Source organism: Eptesicus fuscus, chromosome 10 (assembly GCF_027574615.1).
Source record: "Eptesicus fuscus isolate TK198812 chromosome 10, DD_ASM_mEF_20220401, whole genome shotgun sequence".
In the NCBI taxonomy this organism is placed as follows: Eukaryota; Metazoa; Chordata; class Mammalia; order Chiroptera; family Vespertilionidae; genus Eptesicus; species Eptesicus fuscus.
The window spans coordinates 80,287,397-80,295,352 of NC_072482.1; positions in this window are offsets into that span (position 1 = coordinate 80,287,397).

The following is a 7,956-nucleotide window of genomic DNA, read 5'->3' on the forward strand; positions in this document are numbered from 1 at the left end:
TCTCTGAAATCAATAAAAAAATATATTTTAAAAGTTATCTAAAACTTGTCATTTTTAAATCATTGTTGATTGAATTTAAAACATTGTTGATGCAATTTATCAAAATAATTATGTTAGGTTCAGCATCTTCCAAAGGTCCAGGCACCAGTTATATCTTTTCCACTTAATGTGTCACTCCATTATTTCCACTGAAGTTCCAGTATTTTTTAGCTACCTCTCAATCAAAATTGTCCCTTATGAAAAGAAACAACATTTTAAATATTATCAGTATTCTTTAGAAGTAGGCTTTATTAACCAAGATCCATTGTTCAAAATCAATAGGTTGATCAAGATCTACATACAAGTGACATTTTCAACATGAATAAATAAAACTAATAAGTGAAGTTAAGAGACAAAATGTATGGAATCACAAAGGACCCAAAAGAGCCAAAGCAATCATAAAAAAGAACAAAACTTGGAGGCATCACACTTCCTGATTTCAAACTATATCACGGAACTATAGTGATCAAGATGGTATGGTATTGACAGATATAGAGATCAATAACAGAATAGAGAGCCCAGAAGTAAACCCAAGCACATAAACGTATACCTCATTTCATGTGCTTTTGGACTTACTTTTTAACATTTACCTTTTGTCATTTTTAATTTTATATCAAGAATGAGGAAGTCAGGTTAAAAAGCACCCATGATATTCATTCTGTTTACAAGTTAAGCTAGATTAAGTTGTTTAATCATGTTTGCTAGGTGGAACAAAAAATCAGAGAGTTGGCATGCAAAATTTCTTCAGGGAAAATTCTTTATAGGCTCCTATACATCTAAAGGAAGACACAGAGAATAGAATTTCAATTACTTCTCTATAGCAGCAGAATGACTCATAGTGGTTGTCATGAGAAGACATTTAATAAGTATGTATCAAGTGATTGAAACTATTCTGAACAATACCCAAGCCATACAATTTCCTGTGACTTTGCCTGAAATTATAGCAAGAATTCCTGCCAGTTTTTAAATAAGCACAAAGCTATCGATGGCATTTTTACAGCCAGTCCTCTATCTTACATGTATCTAGGATAGTTTTCTCTTGGTCCCTCAAAAATATGAGCAGAATTATTTAACAATTCTTAATACTACCTGTGAGATCATATATCTATACTAATAAAAGGGTAATATGCTAACTAGACCAGACATCTTCCTGACATCCTTCCGGACAAAGCCATGGTGGCAGGGGCCGAAGCAGAGGTGATTAGGGGCGATCAGGCTGGCAGGGGAGGGCAGTTAGGGGTGATCAAGCCTGCAGGGGAGGGCAGTTAGGGGGCGATCAGGCTGGCAGACAAGTGAGCAGTTAGGAGCCGGCAGTCCCGGATTGCGAGAGGGATGTCCGACTGCCAGTTTAGGCCTGATCCCTGTACACAAATTTCATGCACCGGGCCTATAGTTATTATCATAATATGATTGCTAATTATATTGTTAGTACCTCCTTGCAATATATTAATCAGGCATATTATTATAATTCTTATTAAGCCACCTCTACATTCTTTTGTGCACAAAAGGTTACTGCATCTCAGACAGCCATTAGGACCTATATTATGCAAAAAAGGTTGAAGTTTTCTAACCCTCATAATTATTCTTATATTTGTTTACCAATTGAATTATATTTTTTCCCTCATTGCCCACTGTTAATGGAACCATCTCAGATTGTTCACACACACACAAAAAAAACAAAATACACAACTGCATATAACATATTTTTTCCAAAGGTAAGTTTATATCTTTCTCTGTTTAATCAGTCTCTATTGTTGTTATATAAATTTGGGTATTTTAGACTGTTTTCCCAAAATATCTGTCAATCTTTATATAACATGTTTCATTTAGTGAAGTTCTAAATTCTGTTTTACACCTTATAGTGGTGGCAGCGAGATTAATATAATGTTATCATACCACATATCAGTTAATATGCTATTTCCTAATTTTTCCACAAAAATACACTTTCTCCATACACTATACTATAGTTGCCAGAGGTATCCTTTATAATAAAAACCTAATATGCAAATATACTGAACGATGGAATGACTGGTTGCTATGAACTGACCACCAAGGGGCAGACGCTCAATGTAGGAGCTGCCCCCTGGTGGTCAGTGCGCTACCACAGGAGGGCTGCTCAGCCAGTAGGCAGGCTCACGGCTGGCGAGTGCAGCAGTGGTGGCAGGAGCCTCCGCAGCAGCACTAAGGAGCAGCGAGCTAAGTAGTAGGGAGCAGCAAGCAGGCGGGTGGTAAGGAGCGAGGGGTCCCGGACTTCGAGAGGGCACAGGCTGGGCTTAGGGACCCCTCCCCATCCCAAGTGCACAAATTTTGTGCACCGGGCCTCTATTACTTAACCCTTTGCACTTGCTTGTATTTTTCTCAATTCCTGCTACCTATGCTAACCATGTCGAGTCACACTTGACATCCGAGTGCAAAAGGTTAATAAGTGCCAGTTCCATCTTGGGAACCAAACAATACCTAACCACTAAGGAACAGTTTTCACTAACATAGGGACTCATGTCATGTGAATCACCACCCATCTGCCTCAGGCCAACACAAGCCAATTCAGGCTCAGAACAGTGTGACTTTGGTACTACAGGGTATGTAAGTTCCTTTTCAATTTATGATACTCTGGAAATGAGGTAATAGCAGTGATAACCATGTTTCCCAGTGACATTTATACACTGAGTGGCCAGATTATTATGACCACCCCATCAGTACTTCGTTGGGCCACCTTTTGCCTTCAGTACTGTGGCAATTCTTCTTGGCATTGACTCCACGAGATGTTGAAAGGTGATGTGAGGAATCTGACACCATGCCTGATGAATAGCACTGTCCAGTTCTGTGAGATTTGATGGTTGTGGAACCAGCTGCCTGATGGTTCTTTTAACTTCGTCCCACAAATGCTCAATTGGATTGTGATCTGGTGATTGTGGGAGCCACCTAAGCAAGGTAAAGTCTCCCTCATGTTCTTGAAACCACTCCTGCACAATACGAGCACCATGGCATGGCGCATTGTCTTATTGGAAGAAGCCTTCTCCATTGGGATACGCCATGAACATGATAGGATGAACTTGATCAGCAATGATATTTAGGTATGTTGTGCTATTCAGATGTTGTTCCACATGAATTAAAGGGTGCAAATCATGCCAGGAAAACATGCCCCAAACCATAACACTGCCCCACCAGCTTGAAGGGTTGTACTCATGCATGTGGGGTGCATGCTTTCATGCTGTTTCCACGAAATTCTCACTCTGCCATCTGCATGATGCAAGTGGAAACATGATTCATCGGACCACATGACTTTTTTCCAATGCTCGACTGTCCAATCCTTGTGTTCCTGTGCGAATTGGAGACGTTTTATCTTGGTAACTGCAGACAACAAAGGTGTTCGAACAGGCCTGTGGCTTCCATATCCCATATGATGCAATGTATGGCTAACTTGCCTACAAACGTCAGGTGGTCATAATAATCTGGCCATTCAGTGTAAAGCTTAAGCTGCCGTAATCTTCTTCAAAATGTTACTTTGACCCTGTGTCTCCAGCAAACCTGGTCACTGTCCTTTAACTGTTACAATCATAACGTCAGTAAGCCCCTCCAGCGTGTGAAAACATGCTATGGTAAGCTTAATGATAAATAGCCTCCACAGTATGTCTATTTCTGTTATGGGTTGAATTTTGTACCCCCTTCCTTCCCAAATTCATATGTCAAAATCACCAGTACCTCAGAATGCAACCCTGTTGAGAGATAGGGTCTTTATAGAGGTAATTGATGGGAAAATAGGGTTAGGCTAATCCAATATGACTGGTGTCCTTATTAAAAGGGAAAATTTGGAGACAGACATACACACAGGGAGAACACCATGAGAAAAAGAAAGCAGAGATCATGCAATGTTTCTACTACATGCCAAGGAATACCAAAGATTGCCAGCAAATCACCAGAAGAGAGAGAAGGGGCCTGGGACAGATCCTTTCTCACAGCCTTCAGCAGAAATCAGTCCTGCCAGCACCTTGATCTTGGACTTCTAGCCTCCACAATTGTGAGAAAATACATTGATATTGTTTAAGTCACTCAACTTATGGTACATTGTTAAGGAAGATCTTGAAATGGGGAAATCATCCTGAATTATCAGGGTGGGCCCTCTGTAATCACAAGGTCCTGATAAGAGGGATGCAGGCAGATTAGAGCGAGTGGTGGGAATGGTGGTAGATGTGATGATGAGGCACAGGTTGAGTGATGTGAGGAAAGAATCACAAGCCAAAGAATGAAGGGACTCTAGAACCTGTAAAAGCCAAGGAAATGGAATCTCCTTGCAGAATCTTTTGAAGGAATCAGTCCAATTTGACACCTTGGACTGATTTCACCTTGAATTAGCCTAGTGAGACCAATATTTGGACTTTTCATCTCCAGAACTGTAATATAATAAGTAATTGTTGTTTGAGCCACTAATTTTGTAGCAATTTGCCATAGCAGCAATTGGGAACTAATGTAAATGCCCTGGTTCAGAGCTGGCTATAAGCATGATGCTTCATCAGTGTAGTAATCTTCAAAGTCTGTTCACCAATTACTATATCCCAGTGACCAAGTGTTGCCCATTACCAGGAAGGGAATCCTCTTCTGTTTCTATCTGAGTTAACTAGCTAGATCCTGTTGTCATCACATAACATATTCGGTTCCCAAGACCATTAGGTCTCTTTAATATATTGGGAAGAGTGGTGTTAAAACCACTATGAATATTATTTTTAGTGAATATCACATTTGCAAAAGATGTTTCTCTTTTCTTTCTACCTCTACTTTACCCTATCCCAGTAGAAGAAAACTTGGGAAAACACCTATCTTTTTGTTCCAAGATTCTCATATATTCTTCTGTGTGTTTTTGTGTGTGTTTTTTTTATCCTTGTCTCCCTGTAGTAAGTAGTGAAGCAGGAATTTTAGGGGAATATAGGCAGGCTTAGGGATTTTTTTTAGAATTGGAGTCCATGGAAAAACACAGGGCTACAGACTGGGAGAAAGTATATTTCCATAAGACAAGGGAACTGGAAGTACCCAGGAAAGGTCTGTATTTACAAAATAAAGAGAAGGAAGCCCTTCATTCAGATGGAAAAGAAGAAAGCCCAGAGGAATGGAAGGATTATGAGGGAGGAGGGCCTCAGGAATCACTATAGTAACCAATTTGAAGGGGAATATTGATCAATCAGAGGTTAAACCTGGCACCAAGATCTGCAGCCTTTATTAGCCATAGGGAAAGGAACTCAGGTGGGACCCTTTCCCCCTCCCTACAAGGGAGTCAGTTCTGTGGAACTCTTTCCCTCTCCCCATGTGGGAGTCTGTACTTGTTCTTCAATAAATCTCCACCTTTGCTATACCACTTTCTGTCCATGGATTCATTCTTTAATTCCTGTGGTCAAAGAATCCGGGTTCCAGTCCAAAAATTCGGTATCAGTAGTAAAGACTGCTGCTGATTTGGGCCTAATTCAATCAAAATAAGCTAAGGTTAAGCTTCAAAGGAACCCGCATCTCCCAACCCATTGTGCTAAACTTCAAGGCTTTCCCACGAAGCTATATGATTAAGTACATTAAATGATTTTGTGATAACATAATTTTTAATGAATTTCTTAGTAATACAAATTAGTCAGGAAATATGTCATATTATTTTTCCACAAAATAAAAGCCATTCTATCAAAGAAGTCAAATATCATAAAAATGTCAACACATTTTCTATTCTGCTATTGCATGTTGTTGCTTCACTAAACTAATGTCACTCTTATAATTAGTTCTTTTATTCCTTAAGTCTTTATAGAAAATTCTGAAGCTGACTTAAGGGATGGCTTGGCTCCATGAATGTGTGATTCCCTGGGTATGCATCTATATATGGCTTTTCCCAGTGTAAACAGAGAACTCCTGATTCTATAATCCTGCTCTTATAATTCTGCTTGTATAAATTTGAAAACTCAAGTAGTTCTTTTGGAGTGTAGCATACTTTCTCACATGTCACTTTTTTACCTCACTATCAGGAGCCTGCTGGGACTTAAGTTTAGGTATAGTAAGTAGGTCTATAGGGAAAAAAAGTAGTGGGGGTGGGTTCTGAGTAGAATCAACATTGTTTTGTATGGCAACTGCCTCAGGAGAGACCATTACCATTTCCTCAAGCACTGAAGGGTGATCTCAGGTGGATGTGGAAAAACCAATACCATGATGAGTAGAGATACTACTATGGAAGCTGCTGTCACTGGCCACTTCTGCTGAGGTTTGGATCCTCCAAGTGGACATTAGGTTAGGTAACCAGAAATCTATATCACAGTCTGAATGACAATTGTGAATTATTTTCAGTTATTTTTCAATGGTTACTTTGCAAGTTCTAGTTATTTCTTTATGAAACTAAATAATTACCTACATATGTTCTCAGTGTTGTGCTTTCAGTTTTGACTTTTGTGATGTCTTCATTGTACTGAAAAAATAATTTAATTTTGGACTGCTATTATCTCCATTTCTATAGGGATTTCTAAGAGGAAGAATTGAAAAGTGTAACAAACGCTTGTGTAGAAAGATTCAGCATCATCAAAGTGTTAACACTTCAAGATTATCTGAAATATAATATAATCCAAATAAAAATATCATAGGAATTTTTTTCAAAATCTAAATTTTCTAGAAGATACTGTATTTTGTCTAGAAAAAAATAAACAAGAAAGAGGAGTCAGAAAAAAAACTCTGAAAATTAAAAAAAAACTATAGGTGTGTTGGAACATATGACAAAGCCTTCTTATGTAAAGTAATGTGAATTATGAAACAATAGACCAGGACCTAGAATAGAAGATAAAGCCCAGGAAAAAAATTCAAATATGTATGAACATTTAGTGCAATATGTAGTCAATGTCTAAACAGCTTTGGCAATAATTCGGCTGATAATTGCTTTTGTTTGAACCTGGCTAATGATTGGAAACAGCCTTCTAAGGCACTGCATTCCATTCCAGTGAAGTTCACTGTATTTCATTGAGGTCCAAACCACCAATCCTTCCAAAATCCTTTGTGGAGAAGTAAACAAATTCACTGCTTAAAGATTTCATTCAAGTAAGTAGGGATTTTATAAATAAGAAAAACTGACTCTCTCTCTCACACACACACACACACATTTCTAGATGGGCAACATTAAGGAGCGTATACAGGAATGTTGATACATGATAAAATATTTTTAAAGTTCTTAAAAATGCTTACTTATGTAGCCTTACAATTGTTAATGAAAAAAAAAAAAAAAAAAAAAAAACACATTGAAACCTGTAAAGAATTTTAGTGAGTTTATTTGAGCCAAACTGTGGACATATGCCGGGAAGCAGAACCTCAATGAATTGAGATAATGCTCCAAAGAATGGCGGGTTACATCTGTATTTATACATTGCCATCAAAGGAGGGACATAGGTGGGTTACATGAAATTCATTGGTGATGGATTAAGGAGGTGGGATAAAGTCAAATGATGGGAAACCCCTGGGATTGGATAAAAAGTAAAATGATGGACACATACTTAGGTGGGTACAGGAACAACTAACATGATAATGAAGGAATTTGAGGCATCTGTCCTGGCGACCACCACATTTGGTTGGGCCCCAGGGGCTCCAGCAAAAGAGGAAGTTACAAGTTACCCAGACATCTCACAGATATGTTATCTTAGAGGCAAAAAAAGGCAAATGGGCTCAGGAAAGATCTAAGTTGATCTTTGTCAGGGAAAATATCAGCCTAGGAATGACTGCCCACTATAACCTGTTTGTAGTTAAATATTTAATTTTCAGACCATCTTTTGTGGTTATTTTAGGTCTCTGAGTTTTCAAGACTGCCACACAGGCCTCCCCTGAGCTTGTCAGGTTAGCAGGTGGCTTCTTTCGTTCACACAATCATTGAGTAATAAATTTACCTAGTCATGTGAATAAAATCCCAGACTGGCAACC